At 43.2% G+C, this 18,710-nt stretch overlaps 13 non-coding genes across 13 annotated transcripts; all 13 read left to right on the forward strand.

Moving 5' to 3' along the window:
* Positions 1-439: 439 nt before the first annotated feature.
* On the forward strand, positions 440-512 carry TRNAT-CGU (transfer RNA threonine (anticodon CGU)). The gene has a single exon. It is a non-coding gene; the product is annotated as a tRNA-Thr (tRNA).
* Positions 513-1,408: 896 nt separating this feature from the next.
* On the forward strand, positions 1,409-1,481 carry TRNAA-UGC (transfer RNA alanine (anticodon UGC)). Its single transcript has one exon. It is a non-coding gene; the product is annotated as a tRNA-Ala (tRNA).
* Positions 1,482-1,973: 492 nt separating this feature from the next.
* TRNAT-CGU (transfer RNA threonine (anticodon CGU)) lies at positions 1,974-2,046 on the forward strand. Its single transcript has one exon. It is a non-coding gene; the product is annotated as a tRNA-Thr (tRNA).
* Positions 2,047-2,497: 451 nt separating this feature from the next.
* On the forward strand, positions 2,498-2,570 carry TRNAA-UGC (transfer RNA alanine (anticodon UGC)). Its single transcript has one exon. It is a non-coding gene; the product is annotated as a tRNA-Ala (tRNA).
* A 492-nt stretch (positions 2,571-3,062) lies between these two features.
* On the forward strand, positions 3,063-3,135 carry TRNAT-CGU (transfer RNA threonine (anticodon CGU)). The gene has a single exon. It is a non-coding gene; the product is annotated as a tRNA-Thr (tRNA).
* Positions 3,136-3,586: 451 nt separating this feature from the next.
* Positions 3,587-3,659, forward strand: TRNAT-UGU (transfer RNA threonine (anticodon UGU)). Its single transcript has one exon. It is a non-coding gene; the product is annotated as a tRNA-Thr (tRNA).
* Positions 3,660-4,151: 492 nt separating this feature from the next.
* TRNAT-CGU (transfer RNA threonine (anticodon CGU)) lies at positions 4,152-4,224 on the forward strand. The gene has a single exon. It is a non-coding gene; the product is annotated as a tRNA-Thr (tRNA).
* Positions 4,225-4,675: 451 nt separating this feature from the next.
* TRNAT-UGU (transfer RNA threonine (anticodon UGU)) lies at positions 4,676-4,748 on the forward strand. The gene has a single exon. It is a non-coding gene; the product is annotated as a tRNA-Thr (tRNA).
* A 492-nt stretch (positions 4,749-5,240) lies between these two features.
* On the forward strand, positions 5,241-5,313 carry TRNAT-CGU (transfer RNA threonine (anticodon CGU)). The gene has a single exon. It is a non-coding gene; the product is annotated as a tRNA-Thr (tRNA).
* Positions 5,314-5,764: 451 nt separating this feature from the next.
* TRNAT-UGU (transfer RNA threonine (anticodon UGU)) lies at positions 5,765-5,837 on the forward strand. The gene has a single exon. It is a non-coding gene; the product is annotated as a tRNA-Thr (tRNA).
* A 2,193-nt stretch (positions 5,838-8,030) lies between these two features.
* Positions 8,031-8,103, forward strand: TRNAT-CGU (transfer RNA threonine (anticodon CGU)). Its single transcript has one exon. It is a non-coding gene; the product is annotated as a tRNA-Thr (tRNA).
* Positions 8,104-8,551: 448 nt separating this feature from the next.
* TRNAT-UGU (transfer RNA threonine (anticodon UGU)) lies at positions 8,552-8,624 on the forward strand. The gene has a single exon. It is a non-coding gene; the product is annotated as a tRNA-Thr (tRNA).
* Positions 8,625-9,116: 492 nt separating this feature from the next.
* On the forward strand, positions 9,117-9,189 carry TRNAT-CGU (transfer RNA threonine (anticodon CGU)). Its single transcript has one exon. It is a non-coding gene; the product is annotated as a tRNA-Thr (tRNA).
* The last annotated feature ends 9,521 nt before the right edge of the window (positions 9,190-18,710 follow it).

The raw sequence follows: 18,710 nt of genomic DNA on the forward strand, positions 1-18,710 counted from the left end.
AGGAAGAGAAAGAATCTATCAAGAGTTCTATTTTTTGTTCCCCGGAATTCCAAAATCAACAACCATAATGTCAAAGTCCTGCAGTCTTTAAATGTCATTCCAAGAATTACACTATTAACATCACCGTATTCTCTTCAGGTTGCGGAAACTTTTCATAGCCATGTAGATCTGTGCGATGACATGCTCTTCTGCTGGGCGCGCGGACACTCTTCATACAAAACCGAGAGTGTTTTCCAGTCTATTGTTTTGAAGTAAAGCGTCGTTCAAAATCATTGTTGTCTCTCCTGGAGTGGTGGGTTGAAATTCCACTTCCTTCAGAATGCTTTTCCTTAAACACTACTCATGGCTTTTTAGGTAGTGCTACCTGCAAATATTTAAAATGTAAATTAACTTTCTGGTGCAAATGTGGAAAAAAGTTTGTGGCAGTGTGCCACAGGCAGGCTTCATAGCTCAGAGGTTAGAGCACTGGTCTCGTAAACCAGGGGTCGTGAGTTCAATTCTCACTGGGGCCTTTCCTGCAAGCCTAGGCTGATAGGTAGAAGAAGTACTTTGGAACCATGTTGGTAGTGAAACATACTAACACAGCTACAGACTATTTTATGGCCAAATGTTTTGGAGCTGCCTAGGTTTCCTCATCAGGATAATAATAGGATGTATCTGAAGGATTAAAAAATACTAGGCAGATGTGAACACCTTGCTTCTAAACCAGTAATTTGAACCAAGGAAGTAAAAAGTCCAGTTAATGACAAACAGCTCCAGTCTTTATACTTCATCCCAAGAATTGGACTCTTAACGTGACCACTCTTTCTTTACGTTTCACAATTTTCACAAATATTTAAAATGTAAATTAACTTTCTGGTGCAAATGTGGAAAAAAGTTTGTGGCAGTGTGCCACAGGCAGGTTAGAGCACTGGTCTCGTAAACCAGGGGTCGTGAGTTCAATTCTCACTGGGGCCTTTCCTGCAAGCCTAGGCTGATAGGTAGAAGAAGTACTTTGGAACCATGTTGGTAGTGAAACATACTAACACAGCTACAGACTATTTTATGGCCAAATGTTTTGGAGCTGCCTAGGTTTCCTCATCAGGATAATAATAGGATGTATCTGAAGGATTAAAAAATACTAGGCAGATGTGAACACCTTGCTTCCAAACCAGTAATTTGAACCAAGGAAGTAAAAAGTCCAGTTAATGACAAACAGCTCCAGTCTTTATACTTCATCCCAAGAATTGGACTCTTAACGTGACCACTCTTTCTTTACGTTTCACAATTTTTCACACGTGTGTTTTTCCGGATGACTGCGAGAGTCCTCCTGGAGGCATTGGTTACAATCCCACTTATGACATTCTAGAATTTGGAAAAAGGAATGTAGAAATGGACGAAAAACACTGTGCGAGTAGTTGAAGAAATGGGCTTCATAGCTCAGGGGTTAGAGCACTGGTCTTGCAAACCAGGGGTCGTGAGTTCAATTCTCACTGGGGCCTAATTTATTAGTCTAGGGTATTGTGAATACTTTTGGAACGGGTTTTGTGGACCGAGGAAGAGAAAGAATCTATCAAGAGTTCTATTTTTTGTTCCCCGGAATTCCAAAATCAACAACCATAATGTCAAAGTCCTGCAGTCTTTAAATGTCATTCCAAGAATTACACTATTAACATCACCGTATTCTCTTCAGGTTGCGGAAACTTTTCATAGCCATGTAGATCTGTGCGATGACATGCTCTTCTGCTGGGCGCGCGGACACTCTTCATACAAAACCGAGAGTGTTTTCCAGTCTATTGTTTTGAAGTAAAGTGTCGTTCAAAATCATTGTTGTCTCTCCTGGAGTGGTGGGTTGAAATTCCACTTCCTTCAGAATGCTTTTCCTTAAACACTACTCATGGCGTTTTAGGTAGTGCTACCTGCAAATATTTAAAATGTAAATTAACTTTCTGGTGCAAATGTGGAAAAAAGTTTGTGGCAGTGTGCCACAGGCAGGCTTCATAGCTCAGAGGTTAGAGCACTGGTCTCGTAAACCAGGGGTCGTGAGTTCAATTCTCACTGGGGCCTTTCCTGCAAGCCTAGGCTGATAGGTAGAAGAAGTACCTTGGAACCATGTTGGTAGTGAAACATACTAACACAGCTACAGACTATTTTATGGCCAAATGTTTCGGAGCTGCCTAGGTTTCCTCATCAGGATAATAATAGGATGTATCTGAAGGATTAAAAAATACTAGGCAGATGTGAACACCTTGCTTCTAAACCAGTAATTTGAACCAAGGAAGTAAAAAGTCCAGTTAATGACAAACAGCTCCAGTCTTTATACTTCATCCCAAGAATTGGACTCTTAACGTGACCACTCTTTCTTTACGTTTCACAATTTTTCACACGTGTGTTTTTCCGGATGACTGCGAGAGTCCTCCTGGAGGCATTGGTTACAATCCCACTTATGACATTCTAGAATTTGGAAAAAGGAATGTAGAAATGGACGAAAAACACTGTGCGAGTAGTTGAAGAAATGGGCTTCATAGCTCAGGGGTTAGAGCACTGGTCTTGCAAACCAGGGGTCGTGAGTTCAATTCTCACTGGGGCCTAATTTATTAGTCTAGGGTGTTGTGAATACTTTTGGAACGGGTTTTGTGGACCGAGGAAGAGAAAGAATCTATCAAGAGTTCTATTTTTTGTTCCCCGGAATTCCAAAATCAACAACCATAATGTCAAAGTCCTGCAGTCTTTAAATGTCATTCCAAGAATTACACTATTAACATCACCGTATTCTCTTCAGGTTGCGGAAACTTTTCATAGCCATGTAGATCTGTGCGATGACATGCTCTTCTGCTGGGCGCGCGGACACTCTTCATACAAAACCGAGAGTGTTTTCCAGTCTATTGTTTTGAAGTAAAGTGTCGTTCAAAATCATTGTTGTCTCTCCTGGAGTGGTGGGTTGAAATTCCACTTCCTTCAGAATGCTTTTCCTTAAACACTACTCATGACGTTTTAGGTAGTGCTACCTGCAAATATTTAAAATGTAAATTAACTTTCTGGTGCAAATGTGGAAAAAAGTTTGTGGCAGTGTGCCACAGGCAGGCTTCATAGCTCAGAGGTTAGAGCACTGGTCTCGTAAACCAGGGGTCGTGAGTTCAATTCTCACTGGGGCCTTTCCTGCAAGCCTAGGCTGATAGGTAGAAGAAGTACTTTGGAACCATGTTGGTAGTGAAACATACTAACACAGCTACAGACTATTTTATGGCCAAATGTTTTGGAGCTGCCTAGGTTTCCTCATCAGGATAATAATAGGATGTATCTGAAGGATTAAAAAATACTAGGCAGATGTGAACACCTTGCTTCTAAACCAGTAATTTGAACCAAGGAAGTAAAAAGTCCAGTTAATGACAAACAGCTCCAGTCTTTATACTTCATCCCAAGAATTGGACTCTTAACGTGACCACTCTTTCTTTACGTTTCACAATTTTTCACACGTGTGTTTTTCCGGATGACTGCGAGAGTCCTCCTGGAGGCATTGGTTACAATCCCACTTATGACATTCTAGAATTTGGAAAAAGGAATGTAGAAATGGACGAAAAACACTGTGCGAGTAGTTGAAGAAATGGGCTTCATAGCTCAGGGGTTAGAGCACTGGTCTTGTAAACCAGGGGTCGTGAGTTCAATTCTCACTGGGGCCTAATTTATTAGTCTAGGGTATTGTGAATACTTTTGGAACGGGTTTTGTGGACCGAGGAAGAGAAAGAATCTATCAAGAGTTCTATTTTTTGTTCCCCGGAATTCCAAAATCAACAACCATAATGTCAAAGTCCTGCAGTCTTTAAATGTCATTCCAAGAATTACACTATTAACATCACCGTATTCTCTTCAGGTTGCGGAAACTTTTCATAGCCATGTAGATCTGTGCGATGACATGCTCTTCTGCTGGGCGCGCGGACACTCTTCATACAAAACCGAGAGTGTTTTCCAGTCTATTGTTTTGAAGTAAAGCGTCGTTCAAAATCATTGTTGTCTCTCCTGGAGTGGTGGGTTGAAATTCCACTTCCTTCAGAATGCTTTTCCTTAAACACTACTCATGGCGTTTTAGGTAGTGCTACCTGCAAATATTTAAAATGTAAATTAACTTTCTGGTGCAAATGTGGAAAAAAGTTTGTGGCAGTGTGCCACAGGCAGGCTTCATAGCTCAGAGGTTAGAGCACTGGTCTCGTAAACCAGGGGTCGTGAGTTCAATTCTCACTGGGGCCTTTCCTGCAAGCCTAGGCTGATAGGTAGAAGAAGTACTTTGGAACCATGTTGGTAGTGAAACATACTAACACAGCTACAGACTATTTTATGGCCAAATGTTTTGGAGCTGCCTAGGTTTCCTCATCAGGATAATAATAGGATGTATCTGAAGGATTAAAAAATACTAGGCAGATGTGAACACCTTGCTTCTAAACCAGTAATTTGAACCAAGGAAGTAAAAAGTCCAGTTAATGACAAACAGCTCCAGTCTTTATACTTCATCCCAAGAATTGGACTCTTAACATGACCACTCTTTCTTTACGTTTCACAATTTTTCACACGTGTGTTTTTCCGGATGACTGCGAGAGTCCTCCTGGAGGCATTGGTTACAATCCCACTTATGACATTCTAGAATTTGGAAAAAGGAATGTAGAAATGGACGAAAAACACTGTGCGAGCAGTTGAAGAAATGGGCTTCATAGCTCAGGGGTTAGAGCACTGGTCTTGTAAACCAGGGGTCGTGAGTTCAATTCTCACTGGGGCCTAATTTATTAGTCTAGGGTATTGTGAATACTTTTGGAACGGGTTTTGTGGACCGAGGAAGAGAAAGAATCTATCAAGAGTTCTATTTTTTGTTCCCCGGAATTCCAAAATCAACAACCATAATGTCAAAGTCCTGCAGTCTTTAAATGTCATTCCAAGAATTACACTATTAACATCACCGTATTCTCTTCAGGTTGCGGAAACTTTTCATAGCCATGTAGATCTGTGCGATGACATGCTCTTCTGCTGGGCGCGCGGACACTCTTCATACAAAACCGAGAGTGTTTTCCAGTCTATTGTTTTGAAGTAAAGTGTCGTTCAAAATCATTGTTGTCTCTCCTGGAGTGGTGGGTTGAAATTCCACTTCCTTCAGAATGCTTTTCCTTAAACACTACTCATGGCATTTTAGGTAGTGCTACCTGCAAATATTTAAAATGTAAATTAACTTTCTGGTGCAAATGTGGAAAAAAGTTTGTGGCAGTGTGCCACAGGCAGGCTTCATAGCTCAGAGGTTAGAGCACTGGTCTCGTAAACCAGGGGTCGTGAGTTCAATTCTCACTGGGGCCTTTCCTGCAAGCCTAGGCTGATAGGTAGAAGAAGTACTTTGGAACTATGTTGGTAGTGAAACATACTAACACAGCTACAGACTATTTTATGGCCAAATGTTTTGGAGCTGCCTAGGTTTCCTCATCAGGATAATAATAGGATGTATCTGAAGGATTAAAAAATACTAGGCAGATGTGAACACCTTGCTTCTAAACCAGTAATTTGAACCAAGGAAGTAAAAAGTCCAGTTAATGACAAACAGCTCCAGTCTTTATACTTCATCCCAAGAATTGGACTCTTAACATGACCACTCTTTCTTTACGTTTCACAATTTTTCACACGTGTGTTTTTCCGGATGACTGCGAGAGTCCTCCTGGAGGCATTGGTTACAATCCCACTTATGACATTCTAGAATTTGGAAAAAGGAATGTAGAAATGGACGAAAAACACTGTGCGAGTAGTTGAAGAAATGGGCTTCATAGCTCAGGGGTTAGAGCACTGGTCTTGTAAACCAGGGGTCGTGAGTTCAATTCTCACTGGGGCCTAATTTATTAGTCTAGGGTATTGTGAATACTTTTGGAACGGGTTTTGTGGACCGAGGAAGAGAAAGAATCTATCAAGAGTTCTATTTTTTGTTCCCCGGAATTCCAAAATCAACAACCATAATGTCAAAGTCCTGCAGTCTTTAAATGTCATTCCAAGAATTACACTATTAACATCACCGTATTCTCTTCAGGTTGCGGAAACTTTTCATAGCCATGTAGATCTGTGCGATGACATGCTCTTCTGCTGGGCGCGCGGACACTCTTCATACAAAACCGAGAGTGTTTTCCAGTCTATTGTTTTGAAGTAAAGTGTCGTTCAAAATCATTGTTGTCTCTCCTGGAGTGGTGGGTTGAAATTCCACTTCCTTCAGAATGCTTTTCCTTAAACACTACTCATGACGTTTTAGGTAGTGCTACCTGCAAATATTTAAAATGTAAATTAACTTTCTGGTGCAAATGTGGAAAAAAGTTTGTGGCAGTGTGCCACAGGCAGGCTTCATAGCTCAGAGGTTAGAGCACTGGTCTTGTAAACCAGGGGTCGTGAGTTCAATTCTCACTGGGGCCTTTCCTGCAAGCCTAGGCTGATAGGTAGAAGAAGTACTCTTTCTTTACATTTCACAATTTTTCACACGTGTGTTTTTCCGGATGACTGCGAGAGCACTCCTGGAGGCATTGGTTACAATCCCATTTATGACATTCTAGAATTTGGAAAAAGGAATGTAGAAATGGACGAAAAGCACTGTGCGAGTAGTTGAAATAATGGGCTTCATAAGTCAGGGGTTAGAGCACTTGTCTTGTAAACCAGGGGTCGTGAGTTCAATTTTCACTGGGGCCTAATTTATTAGTCTAGGGTATTGTGAATACTTTTGGAACGGGTTTTGTGGACCGAGGAAGAGAAAGAATCTATCAAGAGTTCTATTTTTTGTTCCCCGGAATTCCAAAATCAACAACCATAATGTCAAAGTCCTGCAGTCTTTAAATGTCATTCCAAGAATTACACTATTAACATCACCGTATTCTCTTCAGGTTGCGGAAACTTTTCATAGCCATGTAGATCTGTGCGATGACCTGCTCTTCTGCTGGGCGCGCGGACACTCTTCATACAAAACCGAGAGTGTTTTCCAGTCTATTGTTTTGAAGTAAAGTGTCGTTCAAAATCATTGTTGTCTCTCCTGGAGTGGTGGGTTGAAATTCCACTTCCTTCAGAATGCTTTTCCTTAAACACTACTCATGGCATTTTAGGTAGTGCTACCTGCAAATATTTAAAATGTAAATTAACTTTCTGGTGCAAATGTGGAAAAAAGTTTGCAGCAGTGTGCCACAGGCAGGCTTCATAGCTCAGAGGTTAGAGCACTGGTCTTGTAAACCAGGGGTCGTGAGTTCAATTCTCACTGGGGCCTTTCCTGCAAGCCTAGGCTGATAGGTAGAAGAAGTACTTTGGAAGAATTGGACTCTTAACGTGACAACTCTTTCTTTACGTTTCACAATTTTTCACACGTGTGTTTTTCCGGATGACTGCGAGAGCACTCCTGGAGGCATTGGTTACAATCCCATTTATGACATTCTAGAATTTGGAAAAAGGAATGTAGAAATGGACGAAAAGCACTGTGCGAGTAGTTGAAATAATGGGCTTCATAAGTCAGGGGTTAGAGCACTTGTCTTGTAAACCAGGGGTCGTGAGTTCAATTTTCACTGGGGCCTAATTTATTAGTCTAGGGTATTGTGAATACTTTTGGAACGGGTTTTGTGGACCGAGGAAGAGAAAGAATCTATCAAGAGTTCTATTTTTTGTTCCCCGGAATTCCAAAATCAACAACCATAATGTCAAAGTCCTGCAGTCTTTAAATGTCATTCCAAGAATTACAATATTAACATCACCGTATTCTCTTCAGGTTGCGGAAACTTTTCATAGCCATGTAGATCTGTGCGATGACATGCTCTTCTGCTGGGCGCGCGGACACTCTTCATACAAAACCGAGAGTGTTTTCCAGTCTATTGTTTTGAAGTAAAGTGTCGTTCAAAATCATTGTTGTCTCTCCTGGAGTGGTGGGTTGAAATTCCACTTCCTTCAGAATGCTTTTCCTTAAACACTACTCATGGCATTTTAGGTAGTGCTACCTGCAAATATTAAAAATGTAAATTAACTTTCTGGTGCAAATGTGGAAAAAAGTTTGCAGCAGTGTGCCACAGGCAGGCTTCATAGCTCAGAGGTTAGAGCACTGGTCTCGTAAACCAGGGGTCGTGAGTTCAATTCTCACTGGGGCCTTTCCTGCAAGCCTAGGCTGATAGGAAGAAGTACTTTGGAACCATGTTGGTAGTGAAACATACTAACACAGCTACAGACTATTTTATGGCCAAATGCTTCGGAGCTGCCTAGGTTTCCTCATCAGGATAATAATAGGATGTATCTGAAGGATTAAAAAATACTAGGCAGATGTGAACACCTTGCTTCTAAACCAGTAATTTGAACCAAGGAAGTAAAAAGTCCAGTTAATGACAAACAGCTCCAGTCTTTATACTTCATCCCAAGAATTGGACTCTTAACGTGACCACTCTTTCTTTACGTTTCACAATTTTTCACACGTGTGTTTTTCCGGATGACTGCGAGAGCCCTCCTGGAGGCATTGGTTACAATCCCACTTATGACATTCTAGAATTTGGAAAAAGGAATGTAGAAATGGACGAAAAGCACTGTGCAAGTAGTTGAGGAAATGGGCTTCATAGCTCAGGGGTTAGAGCACTGGTCTTGTAAACCAGGGGTCGTGAGTTCAATTCTCACTGGGGCCTAATTTATTAGTCTAGGGTATTGTGAATACTTTTGGAACGGGTTTTGTGGACCGAGGAAGAGAAAGAATCTATCAAGAGTTCTATTTTTTGTTCCCCGGAATTCCAAAATCAACAACCATAATGTCAAAGTCCTGCAGTCTTTAAATGTCATTCCAAGAATTACACTATTAACATCACCGTATTCTCTTCAGGTTGCGGAAACTTTTCATAGCCATGTAGATCTGTGCGATGACATGCTCTTCTGCTGGGCGCGCGGACACTCTTCATACAAAACCGAGAGTGTTTTCCAGTCTATTGTTTTGAAGTAAAGTGTCGTTCAAAATCATTGTTGTCTCTCCTGGAGTGGTGGGTTGAAATTCCACTTCCTTCAGAATGCTTTTCCTTAAACACTACTCATGGCGTTTTAGGTAGTGCTACCTGCAAATATTTAAAATGTAAATTAACTTTCTGGTGCAAATGTGGAAAAAAGTTTGCGGCAGTGTGCCACAGGCAGGCTTCATAGCTCAGAGGTTAGAGCACTGGTCTCGTAAACCATGGGTTGCGAGTTCAATTCTCACTGGGGCCTTTCCTGCAAGTACTTTGGAACCATGTTGCTAGTGAAACATACTAACACAGCTATAGACTATTTTATGGCCAAATGTTTCGGAGCTGCCTAGGTTTCCTCATCAGGATAATAATAGGATGTATCTGAAGGATTAAAAAATACTAGGCAGATGTCAACACCTTGCTTCTAAACCAGTAATTTGAACCAAGGAAGTAAAAAGTCCAGTTAATGACAAACAGCTCCAGTCTTTATACTTCATCCCAAGAATTGGACTCTTAACGTGACCACTCTTTCTTTACGTTTCACAATTTTTCACACGCGCGTTTTTCCGGATGACTGCGAGAGCCCTCCTGGAGGCGTTGGTTACAATCCCACTTATGACATTCTAGAATTTGGAAAAAGGAATGTAGAAATGGATGAAAAACACTGTGCGAGTAGTTGAAGAAATGGGCCTCATAGCTTAGGGGTTAGAGCACTGGTCTTGTAATCCAGTGGTCGTGAGTTCAATTCTCACTGGGGCCTATTTTATTAGTCTAGGGTATTGTGAATACTTTTGGAACGGGTTTTGTGGACCGAGGAAGAGAAAGAATCTATCAAGAGTTCTATTTTTTGTTCCCCGGAATTCCAAAATCAACAACCATAATGTCGAAGTCCTGCAGTCTTTAAATGTCATTCCAAGAATTACACTATTAACATCACCGTATTCTCTTCAGGTTGCGGAAACTTTTCATAGCCATGTAGGTCAGTTCGATGACATGCTCTTCTGCTGGGCGCGCGGACACTCTTCATACAAAACCGAGAGTGTTTTCCAGTCTATTGTTTTGAAGTAAAGTGTCATTCAAAATCATTGTTGTCTCTCCTGGAGTGGTGGGTTGAAATTCCACTTCCTTCAGAATGCTTTTCCTTAAACACTACTCATGGCATTTTAGGTAGTGCTACCTGCAAATATTTAAAATGTAAATTAACTTTCTGGTGCAAATGTGGAAAAAAGTTTGCGGCAGTGTGCCACAGGCAGGCTTCATAGCTCAGAGGTTAGAGCACTGGTCTCGTAAACCATGGGTCACGAGTTCAATTCTCACTGGGGCCTTTCCTGCAAGTCTAGGCTGATAGGTAGAAGACGTACTTTGGAACCATGTTCGTAGTGAAACATATTAACACAGCTACAGACTATTTTATGGCCAAATGTTTCGGAGCTGCCTAGGTTTCCTCATCAGGATAATAATAGGATGTATCTGAAAGATTAAAAAATACTAGGCAGAGGTCAACACCTTGCTTCTAAACCAGTAATTTGAACCAAGGAAGTAAAAAGTCCAGTTAATGACAAACAGCTCCAGTCTTTATACTTCATCCCAAGAATTGGACTCTTAACGTGACCACTCTTTCTTTACGTTTCACAATTTTTCACACGTGTGTTTTTCCGGATGACTGCGAGAGCCCTCCTGGAGGCATTGGTTACAATCCCACTTATAACATTTTAGAATTTGGAAAAAGGAATGTAGAAATGGACGAAAAACACTGTGCGTGTCATTGAAGAAATGGGCTTCATACCTTAGGGGTTAGAGCACTGGTCTTGTAAACCAGTGGTCGTGAGTTCAATTCTCACTGGGGACTAATTTATTAGTCTAGGGTATTGTGAATACTTTTGGAATGGGTTTTGTGGACCGAGGAAGAGAAAGAATCTATCAAGAGTTCTATTTTTTGGCCCCCGGAATTCCAAAATCAACAACCATAATGTCGAAGTCCTGCAGTCTTTAAATGTCATTCCAAGAATTACACTATTAACATCACCGTATTATCTTCAGGTTGCGGAAACTTTTCATAGCCATGTAGGTCAGTGCGATGACATGCTCTTCTGCTGGTCGCGCGGACACTCTTCATACAAAACCGAGAGTGTTTTCCAGTCTATTGTTTTGAAGTAAAGTGTCATTCAAAATCATTGTTGTCTCTCCTGGAGTGGTGGGTTGAAATTCCACTTCCTTCAGAATGCTTTTCCTTAAACATTACTCATGGCATTTTAGGTAGTGCTACCTGCAAATATTTAAAATGTAAATTAACTTTCTGGTGCAAATGTGGAAAAAAGTTTGCAGCAGTGTGCCACAGGCAGGCTTCATAGCTCAGAGGTTAGAGCACTGGTCTTGTAATCCAGTGGTCGTGAGTTCAATTCTCACTGGGGCCTATTTTATTAGTCTAGGGTATTGTGAATACTTTTGGAACGGGTTTTGTGGACCGAGGAAGAGAAAGAATCTATCAAGAGTTCTATTTTTTGTTCCCCGGAATTCCAAAATCAACAACCATAATGTCGAAGTCCTGCAGTCTTTAAATGTCATTCCAAGAATTACACTATTAACATCACCGTATTCTCTTCAGGTTGCGGAAACTTTTCATAGCCATGTAGGTCAGTTCGATGACATGCTCTTCTGCTGGGCGCGCGGACACTCTTCATACAAAACCGAGAGTGTTTTCCAGTCTATTGTTTTGAAGTAAAGTGTCATTCAAAATCATTGTTGTCTCTCCTGGAGTGGTGGGTTGAAATTCCACTTCCTTCAGAATGCTTTTCCTTAAACACTACTCATGGCATTTTAGGTAGTGCTACCTGCAAATATTTAAAATGTAAATTAACTTTCTGGTGCAAATGTGGAAAAAAGTTTGCGGCAGTGTGCCACAGGCAGGCTTCATAGCTCAGAGGTTAGAGCACTGGTCTCGTAAACCATGGGTCACGAGTTCAATTCTCACTGGGGCCTTTCCTGCAAGTCTAGGCTGATAGGTAGAAGACGTACTTTGGAACCATGTTGGTAGTGAAACATATTAACACAGCTACAGACTATTTTATGGCCAAATGTTTCGGAGCTGCCTAGGTTTCCTCATCAGGATAATAATAGGATGTATCTGAAAGATTAAAAAATACTAGGCAGAGGTCAACACCTTGCTTCTAAACCAGTAATTTGAACCAAGGAAGTAAAAAGTCCAGTTAATGACAAACAGCTCCAGTCTTTATACTTCATCCCAAGAATTGGACTCTTAACGTGACCACTCTTTCTTTACGTTTCACAATTTTTCACACGTGTGTTTTTCCGGATGACTGCGAGAGCCCTCCTGGAGGCATTGGTTACAATCCCACTTATAACATTTTAGAATTTGGAAAAAGGAATGTAGAAATGGACGAAAAACACTGTGCGTGTCATTGAAGAAATGGGCTTCATACCTTAGGGGTTAGAGCACTGGTCTTGTAAACCAGTGGTCGTGAGTTCAATTCTCACTGGGGACTAATTTATTAGTCTAGGGTATTGTGAATACTTTTGGAACGGGTTTTGTGGACCGAGGAAGAGAAAGAATCTATCAAGAGTTCTATTTTTTGGCCCCCGGAATTCCAAAATCAACAACCATAATGTCGAAGTCCTGCAGTCTTTAAATGTCATTCCAAGAATTACACTATTAACATCACCGTATTATCTTCAGGTTGCGGAAACTTTTCATAGCCATGTAGGTCAGTGCGATGACATGCTCTTCTGCTCGTCGCGCGGACACTCTTCATACAAAACCGAGAGTGTTTTCCAGTCTATTGTTTTGAAGTAAAGTGTCATTCAAAATCATTGTTGTCTCTCCTGGAGTGGTGGGTTGAAATTCCACTTCCTTCAGAATGCTTTTCCTTAAACATTACTCATGGCATTTTAGGTAGTGCTACCTGCAAATATTTAAAATGTAAATTAACTTTCTGGTGCAAATGTGGAAAAAAGTTTGCAGCAGTGTGCCACAGGCAGGCTTCATAGCTCAGAGGTTAGAGCACTGGTCTTGTAATCCAGTGGTCGTGAGTTCAATTCTCACTGGGGCCTATTTTATTAGTCTAGGGTATTGTGAATACTTTTGGAACGGGTTTTGTGGACCGAGGAAGAGAAAGAATCTATCAAGAGTTCTATTTTTTGTTCCCCGGAATTCCAAAATCAACAACCATAATGTCGAAGTCCTGCAGTCTTTAAATGTCATTCCAAGAATTACACTATTAACATCACCGTATTCTCTTCAGGTTGCGGAAACTTTTCATAGCCATGTAGGTCAGTTCGATGACATGCTCTTCTGCTGGGCGCGCGGACACTCTTCATACAAAACCGAGAGTGTTTTCCAGTCTATTGTTTTGAAGTAAAGTGTCATTCAAAATCATTGTTGTCTCTCCTGGAGTGGTGGGTTGAAATTCCACTTCCTTCAGAATGCTTTTCCTTAAACACTACTCATGGCATTTTAGGTAGTGCTACCTGCAAATATTTAAAATGTAAATTAACTTTCTGGTGCAAATGTGGAAAAAAGTTTGCGGCAGTGTGCCACAGGCAGGCTTCATAGCTCAGAGGTTAGAGCACTGGTCTCGTAAACCATGGGTCACGAGTTCAATTCTCACTGGGGCCTTTCCTGCAAGTCTAGGCTGATAGGTAGAAGACGTACTTTGGAACCATGTTGGTAGTGAAACATATTAACACAGCTACAGACTATTTTATGGCCAAATGTTTCGGAGCTGCCTAGGTTTCCTCATCAGGATAATAATAGGATGTATCTGAAAGATTAAAAAATACTAGGCAGAGGTCAACACCTTGCTTCTAAACCAGTAATTTGAACCAAGGAAGTAAAAAGTCCAGTTAATGACAAACAGCTCCAGTCTTTATACTTCATCCCAAGAATTGGACTCTTAACGTGACCACTCTTTCTTTACGTTTCACAATTTTTCACACGTGTGTTTTTCCGGATGACTGCGAGAGCCCTCCTGGAGGCATTGGTTACAATCCCACTTATAACATTTTAGAATTTGGAAAAAGGAATGTAGAAATGGACGAAAAACACTGTGCGTGTCATTGAAGAAATGGGCTTCATACCTTAGGGGTTAGAGCACTGGTCTTGTAAACCAGTGGTCGTGAGTTCAATTCTCACTGGGGACTAATTTATTAGTCTAGGGTATTGTGAATACTTTTGGAACGGGTTTTGTGGACCGAGGAAGAGAAAGAATCTATCAAGAGTTCTATTTTTTGGCCCCCGGAATTCCAAAATCAACAACCATAATGTCGAAGTCCTGCAGTCTTTAAATGTCATTCCAAGAATTACACTATTAACATCACCGTATTATCTTCAGGTTGCGGAAACTTTTCATAGCCATGTAGGTCAGTGCGATGGCATGCTCTTCTGCTGGGCGCGCGGACACTCTTCATACAAAACCGAGAGTGTTTTCCAGTCTATTGTTTTGAAGTAAAGTGTCATTCAAAATCATTGTTGTCTCTCCTGGAGTGGTGGGTTGAAATTCCACTTCCTTCAGAATGCTTTTCCTTAAACATTACTCATGGCATTTTAGGTAGTGCTACCTGCAAATATTTAAAATGTAAATTAACTTTCTGGTGCAAATGTGGAAAAAAGTTTGCAGCAGTGTGCCACAGGCAGGCTTCATAGCTCAGAGGTTAGAGCACTGGTCTCATAAACCAGTGGTCGTGAGTGCAATTCTCACTGGGGCCTAATTTATTAGTCTAGGGTATTGTGAATACTTTTGGAACGGGTTTTGTGGACCGAGGAAGAGAAAGAATCTATCAAGAGTTCTATTTTTTTGGTCCCCGGAACTCCAAAATCAACAACCACAATGTAGAAGTCCTGCAGTCTTTAAATGTCATTCCAAGAATTACACTATTAACATCACCGTATTCTCTTCAGGTTGCGGAAACTTTTCATAGCCATGTAGGTCAGTGCTTTGGCATGCTCTTCTGCTGGGCGTACGGACACTCTTCATACAAAACGAGAGTGTTTTCCAGTCTATTGTTTTGAAGTAAAGTGTCGTTCACTGTAGCAATGTGCCACAAGCAGGCTTCATAGCTCATTGGTCTCGTAAACCAGGGGTTGTGAGTTCAATTCTCACTGGGGCCTTTCCTGCAAATCTAGGCTGATAGATAAAAGAAGTACTTTGGAACCATGTTGGTTATGAATACAGATAAGCGAGCACCAAAATGCTCGGGTGCTCGTTATTCAGGACGAACTTTTCGCGATGCTCATTGAAGTCAATTGGCGACCCGAGCATTTTTGTATTTTGCCGATGCTCGCTAAGGTTTCCTTGTGTGAAAATCTGGGCAATTCAAGAAAGTGATGGGAACGACACAGCAACGGATAGGGCAGGCGAGGGACTACATGTTGGGCTGCATACAAGTTCACAGGTCCCACTATTAAGCCACAATAGCGGCAAGAGTGGGCCCCCCCCTCCCAAAAACTTTTACTTCTGAAAAGCCATCATTAGCATGGCATACCTTAGCTAAGCACCACACTACCTCCAACAAAGCACAATCACTGCCTGCATGACACTCCACTGCCACTTCTCCTGGGTTACATGCTGCCCAACCGCCCCCCCTCCCCGGCACAGCGCACACCAAAGTGTCCCTGCGCAGCCTTCAGCTGCCCTAATGCCTCACCACCCTCATGTCTATTTAGAAGTGCGTCTGCCATGAGGAGGAACCGCAGGCACACACTGCAGAGGTTGGCACGGCTAGGCAGCGACCCTCTTTAAAAGTGGCGGGGCGATAGCCCACAATGCTGTACAGAAGCAATGAGAAATAGAATCCTGTGCCACCGCCATCAGGAGCTGCACACGTGGGCATAGCAATGGGGAACCTATGTGTCACACACTATTCATTCTGTCAAGGTGTCTCTGCATGCCCCAGTCAGACCGGGCTTTTTAATTCATAGACACAGGAAGGTACAACTCCCTATTGTGAAGTCCTTGTCGACCGACAGCATGGGTGGCTTCCTGGAACCCACCGGCGGTACATAAAAATATCCCATTGCAGTGCCCAACACAGCTGAGGTAGTAATGTTGTGCTTAATGCAGGTGGGCTTCGGCCCACACTGCATGCCCCAGTCTGACTGGGGTTCTTTACAAGTGGAAACAGATGCATTTATAATTCCCTGTGGACCCACAGCAGGGGTGGGTGCCAGGAAGCCACCGGCGGTACATAGAAATATCCCATTGCATTGCCCAACACAGCTGAGGTAGTAATGTCGTGCTTAATGCAGGTGGGCTTCGGGCCAAACTGCATGCCCCAGTCAGACTGGGGTTCTTTACAAGTGGACACAGATGCATTTAAAATTCCCTGTGGACCCACAGCAGGGGTGGGTGCCAGGAAGCCACCGGCGGTACATAGAAATATCCCATTGCATTGCCCAACACAGCTGAGGTAGTAATGTCGTGCTTAATGCAGGTGGGCTTCGGCCCACACTGCATGCCCCAGTCTGACTTGGGTTCTTTTCAAGTGTACAGATGTAGTAAAAACTCCGTGTGAACATACAGCATGGGTGGCTCCCTGGAACCCACCGGCGGTACATAGAAATATCCCATTGCATTGCCCAACACAGCTGAGGTAGTAATGTCGTGCTTAATGCAGGTGGGCTTCGGCCCACACTGCATGCCCCAGTCAGACTGGGGTTCTTTTCAAGTGTACAGATGTAGTAAAAACTCCGTGTGCACCTACAGCATGGGTGGCTCCCTGGAACCCACCGGCGGTACATAGAAATATCCCATTGCATTGCCCAACACAGCTGAGGTAGTAATGTCGTGCTTAATGCAGGTGGGCTTCGGCCCACACTGCATGCCCCAGTCAGACTGGGGTTCTTTTCAAGTGTACAGATGTAGTAAAAACTCTGTGTGCACCTACAGCATGGGTGGCTCCCTGGAACCCACCGGCGGTACATAGAAATATCCCATTGCATTGCCCAACACAGCTGAGGTAGTAATGTCGTGCTTAATGCAGGTGGGCTTCGGCCCACACTGCATGCCCCAGTCAGACTGGGGTTCTTTTCAAGTGTACAGATGTAGTAAAAACTCCGTGTGCACCTACAGCATGGGTGGGTGCCAGGAAGCCACCGGCGGTACATAGAAATATCCCATTGCATTGCCCAACACAGCTGAGGTAGTAATGTCGTGCTTAATGCAGGTGGGCTTCGGCCCACACTGCATGCCCCAGTCAGACTGGGGTTCTTTTCAAGTGTACAGATGTAGTAAAAACTCTGTGTGCACCTACAGCATGGGTGGGTGCCAGGAAGCCACCGGCGGTACATAGAAATATCCCATTGCATTGCCCAACACAGCTGAGGTAGTAATGTTGTGCTTAATGCAGGTGGGCTAAAAATTTATTTGATTACACTGTAGGCGAGGGCCCACAAAAATTGCTGTATCAACAGTACTAATGTACCTGAAAAAAATTGGCCATGGCCAACCAAGAGGGCAGGTGAAACCCATTAATCGCTTTGGTTAATGTGGCTTAAGTGGTAACTAGGCCTGGAGGCAGCCCAGTTTAACGAAAAATTGGTTCAAGTTAAAGTTCCAACGCTTTTCAGAGCATTGAAACATCTAAAAATTGTTTAGAAAAATTATGAGTGAGCCTTGTGGCCCTAAGAAAAATTGCCCGTTCAGCGTGATTACGTGAGGTTTCAGGAGGAGGAGCAGGAGGAGGAGGAGGAGGAATATTAGACACAGATTGATGAAGCAGAAATGTCCCCGTTTTGGATGGTGAGAGAGAACGTAGCTTCCATCCGCGGGTGCAGCCTACGTATTGCTTACGTATCGCTGCTGTCCGCTGGTGGAGAAGAGAAGTCTGGGGAAATCCAGGCTTTGTTCATCTTGATGAGTGTTAGCCTGTCGGCACTGTCGGTTGACAGGCGGGTACGCTTATCTGTGATGATTCCCCCAGCCGCACTAAACACCCTCTCCGACAAGACGCTAGCCGCAGGACAAGCAAGCACCTCCAGGGCATACAGCGCTAGTTCAGGCCACGTGTCCAGCTTCGACACCCAGTAGTTGTAGGGGGCAGAGGCGTCACCGAGGATGGTCGTGCGATCGGCTACGAACTCCCTCACCATCCTTTTACAGTGCTCCCGCCGACTCAGCCTTGACTGGGGAGCGGTGACACAGTCTTGCTGGGGAGCCATAAAGCTGGCCAGGCCCTTAAAGACTGTTGCACTGTCTGGGCTGTACATGCTGCTCGATCTACGCACCTCCCCTGCTACATGGAACTCGGAACTGCGCCTTCTGCCACTAGCGCTGTCGGATGGGAATTTTACCATCAGCTTGTCCGCCAGGGTCCTGTGGTATAGCAACACTCTCGAACCCCTTTCCTCTTCGGGAATGAGACTGGGAAGGTTCTCCTTATAGCGTGGGTCGAGCAGTGTGTACACCCAGTAATCCGTAGTGGCCAGAATGCGTTGAATGCGAGGGTCACGAGAAAGGCATCCTAACATGAAGTCAGCCATGTGTGCCAGGGTACCTGTACGTAACACATGGCTGTCCGCACTAGGAAGATCACTTTCAGGATCCTCCTCCTCCTCCTTCTCCTCCTCCTCCTCAGGCCATACACGCTGAAATGATGACAGGCAACCAGCATGGGTACCGTCAGCAGTGGGCCAAGCTGTCTCTTCCCCCTCCTCCTCATCCTCCTCATCCTCCTCCTCCTCCTCCTGAACGCGCTGAGATATAGACAGGAGGGTGCTCTGACTATCCAGCGACATACTGTCTTCCCCCAGCTCTGTTTCCGAGCGCA

This window comes from Eleutherodactylus coqui, chromosome 7 (assembly GCF_035609145.1).
Source record: "Eleutherodactylus coqui strain aEleCoq1 chromosome 7, aEleCoq1.hap1, whole genome shotgun sequence".
NCBI classification, from domain to species: Eukaryota; Metazoa; Chordata; class Amphibia; order Anura; family Eleutherodactylidae; genus Eleutherodactylus; species Eleutherodactylus coqui.